The sequence below is a fragment of the Dipodomys spectabilis genome, unplaced genomic scaffold (genome assembly GCF_019054845.1).
Source record: "Dipodomys spectabilis isolate Male_0828 unplaced genomic scaffold, ASM1905484v1 ptg000353l, whole genome shotgun sequence".
NCBI lineage: Eukaryota > Metazoa > Chordata > Mammalia > Rodentia > Heteromyidae > Dipodomys > Dipodomys spectabilis.
In genome coordinates this window covers 1,222,785-1,238,423 of record NW_024871030.1, presented here as the reverse complement: position 1 = coordinate 1,238,423, position 15,639 = coordinate 1,222,785, and the positions used below count along the sequence as shown (strand labels likewise).

The window sequence follows — 15,639 nt, the reverse complement described above, 5'->3', positions numbered from 1 at the left end:
GAGGATGGACAGGGTGTGATTCCTGGTGCAACACTGCCATTATTCGAATTATGAAACAGGATCCACTAGCACTTAGGCTAGATCTCTTAGAACTGGATGGGAGTGCATACACACAGGTGACTAGAAACCTATAAGACAAAGGAGGGTGCCCCTGAAGGGATCTGGGGTTCCAGGAGGCATGTAGAAAGTTTTTAGCAGAGCCAACTGGTACCTAATTAAACTGAGGAAGGAAAGGAGGCCAGGTGGATGGCGAGGGTGGGTAGGAGAGTACAGGAAGTAGAGTATCTGTGGTCAGGTGGCAGCCATTTCTGAGAGGGATTTGGAACAATGTCTGCAGAGCCCAGAACAATCTCTGGCTCTGTGACCACCTGGACAGTTGGCCTCGATTTCAAAGGCTTTTTTGTTTTTTTGGGTTTGTTTTTTTTTAATGAATCTGTCAGATGGGACCAAGGAGGGTGGGGTAGGAAATGTCCATGGACCAAGGAGAAAACCTGGACCAAGGAGGATCCCTGATCAACACTGCCCTATCCCTTCCAGGAATTCATGACTGGATTGTTGTGCCTGACTAATAGCATATCTTAGCCAACAGCCCTTGTTCCTGAATTCCTTCTAGGCAGTACTTCAAGAGTACATCAGCACAAAGTCCATAGGCATACTGGGAATGCCTTAGAGTACTGGGCTATTATCTCAGACCTTCTATTAGTCACTTGTTCCCTTTTGTGGGTATTGCTTGTGAACTAGAGATCCTGGCCCTGTCTCTGTCCAGGCAGATGCAGGAATAGTGTCCATGAGAAAATGTTGCTCCTGACAATGAAGCCTGTATAGCTACAGTACTCGTGTGGAAGAGTCGCCACTTACAGCCTCCTGCATCTCTCCAAGATCTCCAGTGATGATCACATAACAGGCTTGATGGATCCCCTACCTTTTGCCCCATCCCATGCTCACTTTCAGCAATGGGATGTCACAGGACAATACATTTAGAGACTTGTCCCGTCTGAGCCCCTTGCCCCATGGTGTAACTGAGCAGCTTTAGGGAGTGGCCCCTGGAGAGGTGCCATCAACTGAACATCTGAGTCAGTGTACTCAGGATTTGAGCTGAAAGGTTGGGTGTCTGTTCCTTGTAGGCCTAAACATATGTGTCAAAATGGGAACATCTAACACATGCTATGCTCAGGTCCTCAAGAGGGAGAGCATACTTTGTGTACTTGAGCATGTTCCAGAATGCTCTGGGACACAGAGCTCAGATGTTCAGCCCAGTGGCTGGTAGGTATCTTCCTGTGCCCAGTACATTTGCTAAGCTCAGGTGGGTGGGTGGAGGCCAAAGGCCCAAAGTCCTAAAGTTGTAGTAGAGAACTTCTGCACCATAGCTTTTGGTCAGAGGAGCCTCGCTGGATATTTGGCCCAACCCAGGTTGAACTTTAGGTCACTTTAAGGACTAGGGTCCAGCAAGGAGGCAGGGGCAAGGTATTGTAGCTATCCCAGTGCTTCTCAGTGTGCTAGGAATTCTCTTCCAGCCTGTGTTCTAGTTTGGAGTTGACAAGGGGCATCTGATGGTCCTGGAAGAACAAAAATGATATGCAGGGTTTTAAGAAGATGAGGAGACATGGAAATCTATATAAATACTGAGAAGACAGTAAGACACACACACACACACACACACACACAGAACAGAGATGGAGACAGAGAGACACCGACAGATAGAAAGAGGAGCTAGTATGTGTTTGACTGTGTGTTTCAGACAGTTGGAACAAGAGTCACTAAGAGTTATGGGACCTGGGGAAGGGGTACATGGTGAAGAGGCAAAGGAAGTTTTGTTTCTGTGCAATCTCAGACCCTTGGGGGCCCAAATCGGGCAAGGATGGGGCAGGAGTGCCTGAAGGGGAACAAGATTTCTTGTTTTGACAGAGGGCTTGGGCTCCACTGCCTGCCTGCTTTGACAGCATAACTTATGAATCCTCCTTCCTGTCTTGTGTCTCAGCCCCAGGAACATAATCTGATGTGGAGGTCCACCTAAGCAGCAGTCCCACTGAGAGATGATCTGTGCTAAAGAGCATCAAAGGGCTTTAGCCACCTTTCCCATTCTTCATTCCTGACCTGTTACCAAAAGTTGTGCCAGAAAAATAGTAGGTTAGAATGCCCAGTGGGGTGGGATCCCGGGAAAGGGAACCATTCCATTTTTGTGCCTAAGGCAGGCAGAAAAAGTACCTGCCAGGGAAGACCAAGTCTCTACTTGGGTTCTGTGTGCTATGGTTATATAGCCCCAGAGTTCAAAGGGGTTGGTGGGTGTTGTTTGTTTTTTACCTTGCAGAGGGCAGAGGGAGCACATCAGGGGGGGAAGAGCAAGCTAATGTACCTGGTACAACACTGCCATCCAGTAGATCCAGAAAAGGAATCGCAAACACTTTTGTGAGTGAGCAACCCCTGGAAGGGTTGCAAAGGATGGTTACCACGAACAAAGGGGGTGCCCTAGGAGGGCTCTTGGTCCTGGGAGGCCTGTGGGGAACCCACGAGGAATCGACCTGTGTCCTCCCCGGGCTTAGGAAACCTCAGAGGTTTCCTAACTGGCCAGCGAGGGTAACTGCAAGCAGGCACAAGAAGCACAGGTTCTCTGGTCTGGTGGCTGCCATGTCTAGAAGGGATTAGAGGAAAGGTCTGCAGAGCCCTTAGCATCTCCAGGCTCCCTCCGCCCTTTGTGGAGCAAAAAAACTCCAACCTTTTCCACCAGGATTCCAAAATGGCTGCTCACCCAGATGGCCTCTGGACTGGACAGACTGGGTGCACAAAACACAAGCCTGCCATGGACCCTTGCAGTCTTTTTGCCTACATCAGACACAAGAAAGGAAAGTGAGGGAGGTACGGTGGGAGGGAGCAAAAAAACAATTTAAAAAAAGAATTGGGCGGCTGAAGAACCCAAGACACAGGGTTCCGCAGATGCTACCCTCAATCCATTCCTGACGTGGCAGTCACCTCAACACAGAGCCAGTGCTTCCTGTTCCTGCCCAGAGACACCCTAGCTGGCAGCCTGGTCTTTCCTCCCACCTTGACCCTTCAAAGACCAGGCAGACACGGGTCAGCTGTGCCAAGGGATCTCCATGCGCTTCCCAGGACCCCAAAACCCTCCAGGGTGCCGGTATCTGCCCTGTGGGTCTCTGAGTTCCCTGTGCGCATGTGCGGCCCCTTCTAATTCTGAGAGCGCACAGGGAAAGTGCTGGTGAATCCTGTTTCTAAATCCGCTTGATGGCGGTGTTGTACCAGGAATACCCAGCTGCCCTGCCCCTGCTGTACTCCCTCCGCCCTTTGCAGGGCAAAAAAAACGCCAACCTTTACTTTTAACTGCTAGCAATACAAAATGGCTGCTCACTTACTTGGGCTTTGGACTGCACAACCTATGTGCACAGCACCTAAATAGGGATTTGGGCTCTGCCCAATGGACCAGGGACTCTGAAGGGTTTTCTATGTGCCTTAGGCACAAAAAGGGACAGGCTCCACCTGCAGCTATCTTAACTCTCTTGGAGTTCCAATCTACCCTTCCCTAGTCTCTGCCTTTGGGCAAGAAATCCTTACACCAAGCTTTATCCTTATATGAAAAAGGACAGCCAGGGAAATACTCCCCAGATAGGACTGTTTACACTGTACATCCTGCCCCCCCCCCACCAAAAAAAAAAACAGTACAAGTGTGCCAAATTAACACCTAGCAGGCCAGGTCCAAGACTTTTTTTTTTTTCTTGGTCCATCCTGGGGCTTAAACTCTGGGCCTGAGCCCTGTCCCTCAGCTCTTCAGCTCAAAGCAAGCGCTCTACCACTTGAGCCACAGAGCCACCCTTTTCTGCTTATGTGGTGCTGAGGAATCGAACCCAGGGCCTCATGCATGCAAGGCAAACACTCTACCACTGAGCCACTTTCCCAGCCCAGGTCAAAGAATTTTTGAAGAATCTTAAAAGTATATAAACCTGTAAGTCCCTACACTCCCCACTCTGTGCCTCCCAGACCCCTGCTCCAGGTTACTTGGGAGTCCTTCTGTCTCCAGGACAACCTATTGTGGTCTGCTGAGGTCTCTGTCTTCTTTCTCTCATCTGCTTGATCTTTCCTAACACTCCTGACTCAGTTTCCTAACACCAACCCTACTGTCTACCCACTTGGACTCTTCAGGACTCTTAGTGTGCATCATGGCCACCCACTCAGCTTTGCAACAGAGGCCACCAGTGAGATAAGTGGCCTGAAGCTGCAGTGCCCTGCTCCTATACCCAGGGAAAAGTTCTAGCACACAGTCATTTGTGCCTATCTGAAATCGGGGTAAAAAAGACTGGGCAGAGGTAGGTTGGTCACACTGAGGGTTGGCCATGTGCCAGAAGACATGTCACACTGGGCCTCAGCTGCTTCAACACTATCCTATGTTCCAGCTGAGGTTTTGTGTACAGACAGGATGACAATCACTCAGCAGAGGTCTGAATGCTTGTGGTAGCTCCTGTTTTGTACGCCAAACCACAACCATGAACAGGTAAGGCCAAAGCTCAAGAACACAGATCATCTCTTGGTCAGACATAGTTGTCACATGACCAGAACCTGTGCTTCCTGTGCCGCCTACCAGCCACCAGGACTGGCTGCCTGGGCTTCTCTTCTGCCTGTGAGCCTTGCGCAGACCAGGCAAACAACTGTTGGTTGGGCCATGGACTCCCCATAAGCCTGCATGAACCCCAGAACTCTCCAGGGACACCCTTCTTTGTCTTTCCCATCCCCAGTACATTATGCACAACACTCCCAGTTCTAAGAGCTGCAGGAAGTACTGCTGAATTGTGGTTCCTAATCCCGCTTGATGGCAGTGTTGTACCAGAAACAACATCCTGCCCTTTGCCTACTGCCCTCCCTCCGCCCTTTGTGGAGCAAAAAACACCAACCTTCTCTACTAGGACTACAAAATGTCTGCTCATTCAGTGCGTGAACTGATCTGCACAGCCTGGATGCAACAAAACCCAGGCAGGGACTTGAGAATTCTCCTTTTGCTTGTTTTAGTCATAAGAAGGAAAAGCTCCCTCTCTAGATATCCCATCCCCAGAGGGGCCCTAACCAATCCTTTCCTTATCTCTGCCCTTGGGCAGAGATTAAAAAGTTGGACCTTGCGCACTGGTTTTGGACAACACTGATGTCTGCCCACCTGGACCAACTCTGACTCAGGCCTTCTCTCAGGACTCTAAATGTGTATCATGAACATTGGCTCAGGGTCACAGCAGAAGCCACCACTGGGTGTCCAAGGGTGTCATGGAACTGTGCCTTCACTTTGTTGAAAGAATCAAACAGGTACTCATGTCACATGAGTTCACTCATACTGGAGTTCTCTGTACATGGTACTGAGGCAGGATAAATTGAAGAAAATGAGACCTGGTTAGGGCAACTCAGAAACATTGTATTTAGAAATACAGAAGCACTATCTTTGCTTCAAAGAGAAACAACAGGATGCATTCCTTCCTGAGAGATGCATTTCTCACCCCAAGAATTAACATTTGTTTGGCAGGACGTATCCCCTCTTCCTGACAGAAATGCTCCCCCAAAGTAATTAAAAGAACCAGAATGATAAACAAGAGCCAGAAACTTAGAAAGCATAATAACACCAAGACTGATTGAGAGCAAAAATAAACTCCTATCCTTCCTTATCTAAGTCAGACCCCCAGCCTTTACCATATAAATACTCCTGACAGCCAAAGAGCTATGTGTCTCTTCTAGAACACTCACACTCTCTTTAGTGTCTCTGCTCTTCTGCTTTTTGTCTGCTTGCTTACTTACTCAGTAAAGCTCTGTCAAGTTTTCTTGCCATTATGACTTGTCCAGAAATTCTTATTCTGTGATTGAAGTCAAGGGCCCTAAGTGCAGAGTACCTACTTTTAAAGGGGAACTTCATAAACCCCCACCTGCATCCCATGACACTATTAAAAAGATAAGTATGTCTCCCAGGTGGGCAGGTAGATGCCACTTGGCGCGCGCGCGCACACACACACACACACACACACACACACACACACACACACACACACACACACACACACACACATCTTGACTCTGGGCCTTGGTTCAGTTCCTTGCTTCCCATCTCTTAACAGAAGTCTTGGAACAAGTGCAGTCACTTGAATACTGAAGCTACCATTATAGTACTGGGTCACATGCAAAGACAAGCTTCTAAACCCTGGGTTGTATAGACAAAATAAGAATCATTGGGCTCCTTAGTGACCATTGCATTACAACAATTTTTTGTTGTTGTTATGGTGGTGGTGGTGGTGGTGGTGACTGTGGTGGTCCTGAGGCTTGAACTCAGGGCCTGAGCACTGTCCCTGACCTTGTTTGCTCAAAGCTAGCCCTCCACTACTTTAAGCCACTTCATTTCCTGTTGGCTAATTGAAGGGAAGAGTCTCACGGAGTTTCCTGCCCAAGCTGGCTTTGAACCATGATCCTCAGATCTCAGCCTCCTGGGAAGCTAGGATTACAAGAATAAGCCACCAGTGCCTGGTTTTAAACCTGTAGGTTTTTTTTTTTTTTTTTTTAAAGGATTTCTTTCAATAATAGGGCTTGGGATTAGCCTGTGTTAGAGAATGTTCACAGAATACTTAAGGCTTTGTGACACATTGCAGTATCACCAGGGGAAAAAAAGTTGATTTCTCCAGAACACTGGGGATGGAGAACCAAGCCTAGGGAGCTGAGACAATGTACCACACTGGTCAAGGATACCACATATTCACAGGTTCTTGGAAGCATGGGGCTCTGTGCAACAGGGAACCTCCTGGGTCCAAGGACCCACTTGCTTACCACCTGTGAGTTTCTGCACACACACACACACACACAAAAGGGATGAAGGCCAAATGTTCGTGTGGTCGCAGAGCCTGGAGATACACAAGGCTCTGCAGATCCTGCCTACAAGAACCTGTGCTTCTTGTGCCTGCCTACAGCTATCCTAGCTGGTCACCTGGGCTGGTCTCCCACTTTTGAGGTTTCCTCAGCACAGTGAGCCATAGGTCAGCTCTGCCATGGGCAGCCCACACACCTCCCAGGATTCAGAGTCCTCAAAGAGAACTCTTCTTTGTCCGGTGGTAATCAGAATCTCTTGGGCATGTATGCACCCTTTTTAGTTCTAAACTCACAGATGTGTTGGCGGATTCCTTTTCTGGATCTGGTTGATGGCAGTGTTGTACCTGTCCTTTTCCCTGATGTGCTCCTTCTGCCCTTTGCACCATAAAAAACACCAACATTTTTGAGCTATGTAGCCCTGGTACACAGAACCCAAGCTGAGAGAGACTTTCATCTTCCCAGGCAGGTACTTTTTCTGCCATGCCTTAGGCACAAGGAAGGAATGGCGCCCCTTCCAGGGATCCCACCCCCTGGACATTCTAACCTACTACACTTTTTCTGGCACAACCTTTGGTAATAGGTCAGGAAGAATAGCAATGGTGGCTGAAGCTCTTTGGTGCTCTTGAGAACAGATCATCTCTCAATAGGACTGCTGCTCGGTTGGACTTCCATAATCAGATCATATTTCTGCTGCTGAGATGCAAGATGCAAGATGCAAGATGCTGAGATGCAAGAGGAAGATTCACAACTTACAACTTATGCTGTCAAAGCAGGCAGGCGGTAGAACCCTCTGTTCTATAGATGTCAAAACAATCAATCTACGTGGGCGTTTATGGTTCAGGCCGGTAATCCTAGATACTCAGGAAGTGGTAGAGAGCTAGCATTGAGTAAAAGAGCTTAGCAACAGTGCCCAGGCTCTGAGTTCAAGCCCATAACAGAAAAGAGAGAGAGAGAGAAAGAGAGGGAGAAGAAGAGAGAGAGAGAGAGAGAGAGAGAGAGAGAGAGAAATCCTGTACCCCTTCAACTATTCCTGCCCCGCCCCTGCCAGATTTGGACTCCCTAAGTGTGTATGATTGCACAAAAACAAAACCTCCTTTGTCCACAATATACCCATTCCCTGGGCTCCATATATGTCAGCATCTATTGTCCTGTTTGAAATACATGGTACATTCTTCAACACATACTAGTTCCTTCTCTTTGTGCCTGTTTGGTTGTCTCTGTTCTGCACTAATTGTGCGTGCGTGTGTGTGTGTGTGTGTGTGTGTGTGTGTGTGTGTGTGTGTCTGATTATCTTCTGGGTATTTATGTAGATTTAGATTTCTAGATCTTATCCCCTTACAACTCTGCATAATGTTTTTATGAGATTCCCAGGTCGCAGCCTTTTGAGTAGCTACAATTACAGGCATGAGCCACAAGCACCTGACTCCAATTCTTGGTTCTTTTGGTGGTTAATGGGAGATAAGACTCCTGGACTTTGCTGTTTGGGCTAGCTTCCAACTGATATCTTCAGATGTCAGCCTCCTGAATAGATAGGATTACAGAGAGAACCTAGGTGCTCAGAAACCTAGGTTTCCCCCAACCCTTTCTTTCCTGCCTGAGCAGTAGTGGGAACACAGCAGTACAAAGACCCCAGGTTTGCTGGTAACTTAGGCTAGTACTATGTAGCTCTCTAGGCCCTGTGGGATTTTCTTGTTCTCTACCTTGGGTGTCATCTTTAGAGAGGAGGTCCAGGTATTGTCTTTGGCCATGCAGAAACAAACAGGAGGAAATGGCCATCCTGACATTAATGATGCAGGACCCTTGTGTAGAAGAGAGGCTCCTGCAAAGGGCTGGCCTCTCTTGGTTCTCAAGTTCTACTCTCAGCATGGGTAGATCAGAGGTGACTGAATTTGGAGACTTATCCCTTTACCTGTGGTTTGGTAAGAGCAATACTGAGTGACCTAAAAGAGGTGCCCTCCCTACATAGTTGCCACCAACTGACCAGAGTGCAGGCAGGGTTTCACTTGTTGTGGTTAGGTGGTTGTTTCCTGTAGGTCTCATGAAGTACAGTGAGACTGGGAAGTGAGGTCCTCAGACTCTCGCCCAGAGCGAGCATCCTTAGTGAGCATAGGATGGGTAGGAAGAGCCTGGCCACAGAGCTCTGGTCAGACCCCTGGGACTGGTAGGCAGCTTCTTGTTCCCCAAACCCTATGCTTAGTTCAGGCTTGTGGGTGCCAAAGTTCCAAATTCCAGTAGTGAATTTGCTTCTGTAGCATAGCTTTTGGTGAGAGTAATCTCTCTGGTTCTCTGACCCATCCCAAGTTGAACTTAAGGTCACATGAAGGGGTAAGATGGTGAGGGAGGCAGAGGCAGAATAGATATGGCACTGGTTGTTGGCACTGGTATTCTCTTATTCTGGAGAAATGCCTCTTAGTCTAAGAATTCTCTCACAGCCTGAATTTTCTAGTTGAGGTCTTCCTTTAATGCAAATTGGGGAGAGATTCTTTGGGGTCCTCAGGGAGTAACAATGTTAGGGTTGTGAAGGGATGAGGAAGAGATAATGGAAATGTAATCTTGCCTATGTCTTTCTTTGGAGCAAATAGGTAATGGGTTCTTGATGGTCATGAGGCAGTAAGAAAATTAGGCATAGGTGTTGAAAGGATCCTTGACGTCCAACCCAGGGGACCACCTGGAGGCAAGCAGGCACAAGAGAAAGATTATTATAAGGTTTATGAGCGAGAAAGAGGGGGGGGGAGAGGGAGAGAGAGAGAGATATTTTCCCTGCCCGAGTGCTTGCAGAAGTGGAGTTTTAAATTTGGGGCCAAATTTGATTGTAAAGAAACTTAGTTGTGTCCTTCCCATGATAAGTGACCAGAGGCAAAAGGAGGCAAAAGCTTGCTGCGGAGGGTCCTCGGCAGTGCAATTTGGTCCAAAAAATACCAATGATCAGGTCATCACTTTCCAATGGCGTCCCTCAGCTACTGAGGCCCTTGGCCATGAAGGCCCTCTGGCTTAGATACTTGGCCAAGTTTTGAGGGCCCTGAAGCCCTCCCACAGAAGCACGGAGCTAGCACAGTGAAAGCTAAGCCTCCGAACTCATCACTTACTTGGGGGTTGGACTTAATTAGCTGGTGTTGGATGGGCAGGGAGAGCGCTAGGTCAGGAGAAAGTTACCTTGGTGGTCCTCTAGTGACAGGAGTGTAGGATTGTGTGCTGGGTCCCAGGGCAGCTGGTTGGACCCACATAAGTGGGGATTTGCTAAATCCACCAGGAAACCTGTCCCAGGCTTCACACCAAATGAAAGGGTCCTTCATGTCCATCCCAGGGGACCACACAGAGGCAAGCAGGCACATGAGAAAGATTATTATAAGGTTTATTAGAAGAGCCATATTTCCCAGGAGAGGGAGCACATGGCACACATCCTATCTAGGTAGCAGGAGGGTCTCATGGGCAGGAAGTGAGATAGGTGCTTGCTCAGGTGGGTCTGGGTGGAGAGAGGGAATGGCTAGCTGTACGGTGGGAATTCCAGGGCAGGGAGGAGCTCAGGTATGGGTGGAGCTGAGGACCAAAGGTGGGCATAATGCTAACAGGTGTGGGGGCTGAGGAAGAGAGATTGTTAATGTACATAAACACCCAGAAGTCAGACAGGGAGAGACAAACACAGACAGCAGGATAGAGTGCAGGTAGGGCAGACTGAGACAGAACAGACACTAGTATATGTGTGTTTAAACCCATATTGTGTTTTGGACAGTGGGAGGGAGAGACTGAAACCTATTAAGCCTGGGGAAGGGGTACAGGTTAGATAGGCAAATGAGATTTTATTTCTTGGCAATTCTAGACACACATGGTGGTGTAAAACTTGTCTTTAAACAAAAAAATAAAGGGCTTGGAAGTAGCTCACTGGTAAAGCACTTGCCTTGCATGCCTGAGGCCCTGGGTTCGATTCCTCAGCACCACATAAGCAGAAAAAAGCCAGAAGTGGCGCTGTGGCTCAAGTGGTAGAGGGCTAGCCTTAAGCTGAAGAGCTGAGGGGCAGCGCCCAGGCCCAGAGTTCAGGCCCCACGACCGCACCCCCCCCCTAAAAAAATTTTTTTAAAAAAACAAAACAAAACAGCATAACTGGGGGCGGGGGGCAGTCCCTATCTGTCTTATATCTTAGTACCACATGATCAGAGGTCCCACCAAAAGATGATCTGTGATCCAGAGCACCAAAGAGCTTTGGCCTTACTAGTTCACTGTAGTGCTTCTGCCTAATAAACAGGAGCTACCACAAGCTTCAGGGCTCTGCCTGAGTGACTGTCATCCTGTCTGAACACAAGACCTCAGCTGGAATGTAGGACAGCATTGAAGCCTTGCGTGAGCCTGTCCTCTGGCAAATGGCTGGCCCTCTGGTTGACCAATCTACCAATAACCATCCTTGTTCTGGATTTCAGATGGTAAGAACTGATTCCTTGTGCTAGAATGTCTCCCAGGAGAGAATCAAGGTTCAGGGACTTAGCTCTCACCAGTGGTCTCTGCTGCAACTGTGAGTCAGTGGCCAATGACGCATGCTGAGAGTTCTGAGGAGTCAGAATTGGTTCAGGTCAGAAGACAACAGGGTTGTCCCCAAGCAGGTGTCCATTCTGTCCATCCTTCCTCTTTGAGACCTGGCCAAAGGTAGAGATAGGTAAAGGGTAAGCTGAAGCTCCCAGTGGTGTAGGATGCTGGAGAGAGAGCCTGTCCCTTTTACTAAGGCAGTCACATAAAGGACCTTTCAGAGTCCCAGGCCTGCTGGGCAGATGGCTAACCTGGTGCCCATTCTGGCTGTACTTCTCTGAGATCTGCCCAAAGGCAGGTAAAGGGTAGGTTAGAGACCTGGGTGGGATGGGACACCTACAGGGGAAGCTGCTCCCATTTTGTGCCTAATGCAGTTGGAAAGAATACTCTCCAGAGATCCGTAAAGAAGACCCTCCAGAGTCCCAAAGGTACATCCTTTGGTTCTGTGCACCCAGGAAGTGTAGCTGAGTCCAGTAGGTGAACAGACATTTTGGAGTTCTAGTGGGAAAGGATGTCAAGTGGCACAGGGAGTGGAGCAGGGGAAGGCAGGCTGCCATTTCTGGTACGACACTGCCATCAAGTGGATTCTGAAACAGAATACACCAATACTTAACCCGAGCTCTTCCTAAAATTGGAATGGATGTGCATGTGCAGGGGAAAATCAGGGATACACAGGACACATCGGGGCGCCCCAGGAAGGGCTCCAGTTCCTGGTAGGCACGTGAGGAAGCCTTGGCACAACTGAAAGGGAATCCACCAGCACTTCCGCAAGAGCTCTTAAAACTGGAGAGGGCGCGCAAGCGCACGGGACCCCCGGAGACCGGCAGGACAAAGGAGGGTACTCCTGGAGGCAAGCAGGTGGAGAGCCTGGTCTCTGGAAGGGGGAAAGAAAACTCAGGCAGTCTGCTAGAGTGGCTCCCAGCAGGAACAAGGGCTCTGTGGTCAGGTGGCAGCCATGTCTGGAAAGGATTGTGGGCATCTACGGAAGCCTGTGTGTCGGGTTCCTCAGCCGCTTGGACAGTCTTATTTGTTCTCCCTAGATATCTTCCTCCCTTTCTCTAATTGTGCCTAATGAACGCAAAAAGAACCCTACAAGGTCCAGGGTCAAGCGTGGGTTTTTTGTACCTGGGCTGTGTAGTCCTGAGCCTAAATGGAAGAGCAGTCCGAATGGAAAAGATTGGCGTTTTTTGCTCCACAAAGGGCGGAGGGAGCATATCGGAGGGAAGGACAGGCTGGCATTCCCAGTACAACACTGCCATCAAGCGGATTCTGAAACAGAATCCACCAGCAAGTCCACAAGCGTTCTTAGAACTAGAGGGGTGCGCATGCGCACAGGGACAATTGGGGGACCAGCAAGACAAAGGAAAGTACTCCTGGAGGCAAGCATGTGGAGAGCCTTTGGTGGAGATGACTTGTCACTTATTGGGCCATGGAAGGGTGAGAGTTAAGAGACAAGCGCGGAAGGCCTAATATGGTAGCTGCCATGGGGGCACGGGAAGCACAGGCTCTGTGGTCAGGTGTTGGCTATTCTGGGAGGAATTGCCAGCAGTGTCTGCAGAGCCCTCAGCATCTCGGTGTTTGGGGTGCACCAGGCAGATGCCAAGCCAGTTCTTGGAAACAGGAGGGTCCCTGTTGCACAGAGCTTTCCTTTCAGGAACTCAAGATGGTCTTGGCATCCCTGAGCATTGGCCTATTCCTGGCTGTCTAGGTATCTTTCTGGCATCCCATCCAAGATACCACTTTTTTCTTTTTTTTTTTCCTTTTTCTTTTTACATCTTTTTTTTTTTTTTGGCCTTGGTGCTTGAACTCAAACCTGGGCAGTGTTCTTGAGCTTTTCTACTCAATGATAGTGCTCTGCCACCTTGAGCTCCACTTCCAATTTTCTGGTAGTTAATTGGAGATAAGAGTCTCAGGGACTTTCCTGCCCAGGCTAGCATCAAACTACACTCCTCAGATGTTAGCCTCCTGAGTAGCTAGGATTACAGGAGTGAGCTACCAAGGCCTGGCTTCTTCCTTTGTTTTCTTGGACAACAGTACAGCTGCACAAAGGCCATAGGCATGCTGGGAACTTGCTGGAAGTCACCCTGGCCAGTGGAAATCACTTGTGGCCTTCTCTGTGTCCTCTATGTACTGGAGATCCTGGCTATTTTTCCGGCCAGGCAGATGCATGAATAATCTAGGAAGAGCTCTCCTAACTTTTAAGCCTTCTGTAGATGTATGCCACCTTTGTGGAAGAGAAGACCCCTGAATATCCTGCTTTGCCATCTCTCCTGGTTCTCCTGTGTTCAGCATATGCCAGGCCTACCTCTAACCTCACCCTACTATCTATATCCCCACTCTCAGCGATGGCAAGTCAGAGGCGACTGTGTTTGGAGACTTGTCCTGTCTGCGACCACTCCCCTAGGATGTAGTGAGAGCAACATTGAGCCACCTTAGGGAGTGACCACTGCACAGGTGCCACCAACTTATTGCCAGAGGCAGTACTCAGCTGGATGGTGAGTTGGTTGTTTCTTACAGGTCTCACCAAGTGCACCCAAGACTAAGAATATCTCTAGGTCACCTCTTGGAGCCCTTTCCTAGTGAGAACATTCTTACCATGCTGAGGATGGGATGGGAATTGCCAGATCAAGGACCTCAGGTGGTCAGATCAGGTACCAGCAAGCAGCTTCTTGTGCCCTGCACCCTGTGCTCAAATCAGGTTGGGGGGTGGGGGCAAAAGTGTCAAAGTTAAATAGAAAACCTGTACCTGCGGTGTAACTGTTTATCAGAGGAGACTCCCTGGTCTTTGGCCCATTGCAGGATGAATTAAATTAGGTCACCTGAAGGCTTAGGATGAATAGGGAGGCAGGGACACAATAGCTGTGTCCCTACTTATCCAAGTTATTGCTGGTATTGAGACTGTGTTCACTCCTTTTTAGGAAATGTCTTTTAGTATGCTAGGAATTCTCCCATTCACTCACGATGTGTCGTTTGATGAAGAAAGCAAGGGGTTCTTAAGGGCCTTAGGCAGGTTATGAGGGGTTCATGAAGAGCATGTATATCTACATAAATACTCAGTAGCTAGAGAAAGAGACTGCAGCACAGAAAATTGGAGGGGGGTGGGAAGGGAGAGAGAGAGACAGAGCAAATGTGTACAGGCATGTGCATTTTGAATTGTTGAAAAAAGACACACTGAGCTTAATGGGTCCTGTAAAAGAGATGCAGGGTGGACAAACAAGATTTTGTACTTGGGTTACTTAAACAGAATCCCCAAGTGTGAGGACTTGGTGCTAGGGTGGGGCAGCAGTTGCTGAGAGGGTACTGTGGCTCTTGTTTGACTCTGGGTTGTCTACAGAACTGAGGCCCTGACAACATGCATGCTTTTAAAGCATTAACATGAGGATGCTCCCATCTGTCATGTGTCCCAGCACCCAAAAATGGCCACCATTGTCCATGTCCACCTGACCTTAGGTCACACGAAATATAATATTCTGTACACCAGAGCACCCAAAGGCTATAGCTTTGCCTATCTACAACTGTCACTGGCCTACAACACATAAATTATCACAAGCATCCAGGACTGTGCCTGATTTTCACCCTATCATCTTATCCAAGACTTCAGCTGATCTTGGGGAATACTGAGCCTGCCTAGGCCAGCATGGGTCTGTCCTCTGACATCTGGCTTTCTAGGTGACCTACCTTTGCCTGCTAAGCCTTGTAACTCAATTTCTTTCAAGTAGGGAGAGGTGACTGCACATATTAGTGCTGTTCCCTGCAGAGGGAAGCAGGGTCAGGGTTGAGGCACTGCAGCTTCAGGCCATTTTGATCTGTCACTGCTGGCCTGTGTGCCAGTGGCCATGATGCATGCTAAGAGTCCTATGAAAAGGCCCATTAGAATAGGTCCAGGTGGGCAGGGTTTTCCCTGACCTCTGCCTGAGGGCAGAGCCAAGAAAAGCATATGGTAGAGCCTTGAGTGGGCTGGGATTTCTGGAGGGGAGCCTTTCCCCTTTTGTGCCTAACATGGGCATTTAGAGGACCCTCCCAAGTCACAGGGCAGAGCCCAAATCCCTGGTTTAGTTTTGTGTTCCAGTGCAGTGAAGGCCAGAGCCCAAGCTGATGAGCAGCCATTTTGTACCTCTAGTGGACAGATTGGCAGTTTTTTGCTCTGCAAAAGGCAGAGGGAGTGCAGCAGGGGGAAGGCAAGAGGGTATTCCTGGTACAACACTGCCATCAAGCGGATTCTGAAACAGAATCCACCAGCACTTCGGGGAGTGCTCAGCACTGGAAGATAGGTGCATGAACAGAGGGGAATCT

General features: G+C 48.9%; 1 long non-coding RNA gene across 1 annotated transcript in view; it reads right to left on the bottom strand.

Moving 5' to 3' along the window:
- Positions 1 to 15,639, bottom strand: part of LOC122095487 — a 39,112-nt gene that overhangs the window by 4,327 nt on the left and 19,146 nt on the right. The window contains exon 2 of the long non-coding RNA XR_006145153.1: positions 11,316 to 11,456. This is a non-coding gene — a long non-coding RNA (uncharacterized LOC122095487). The remainder of the gene's footprint in view (positions 1 to 11,315; positions 11,457 to 15,639) is intronic.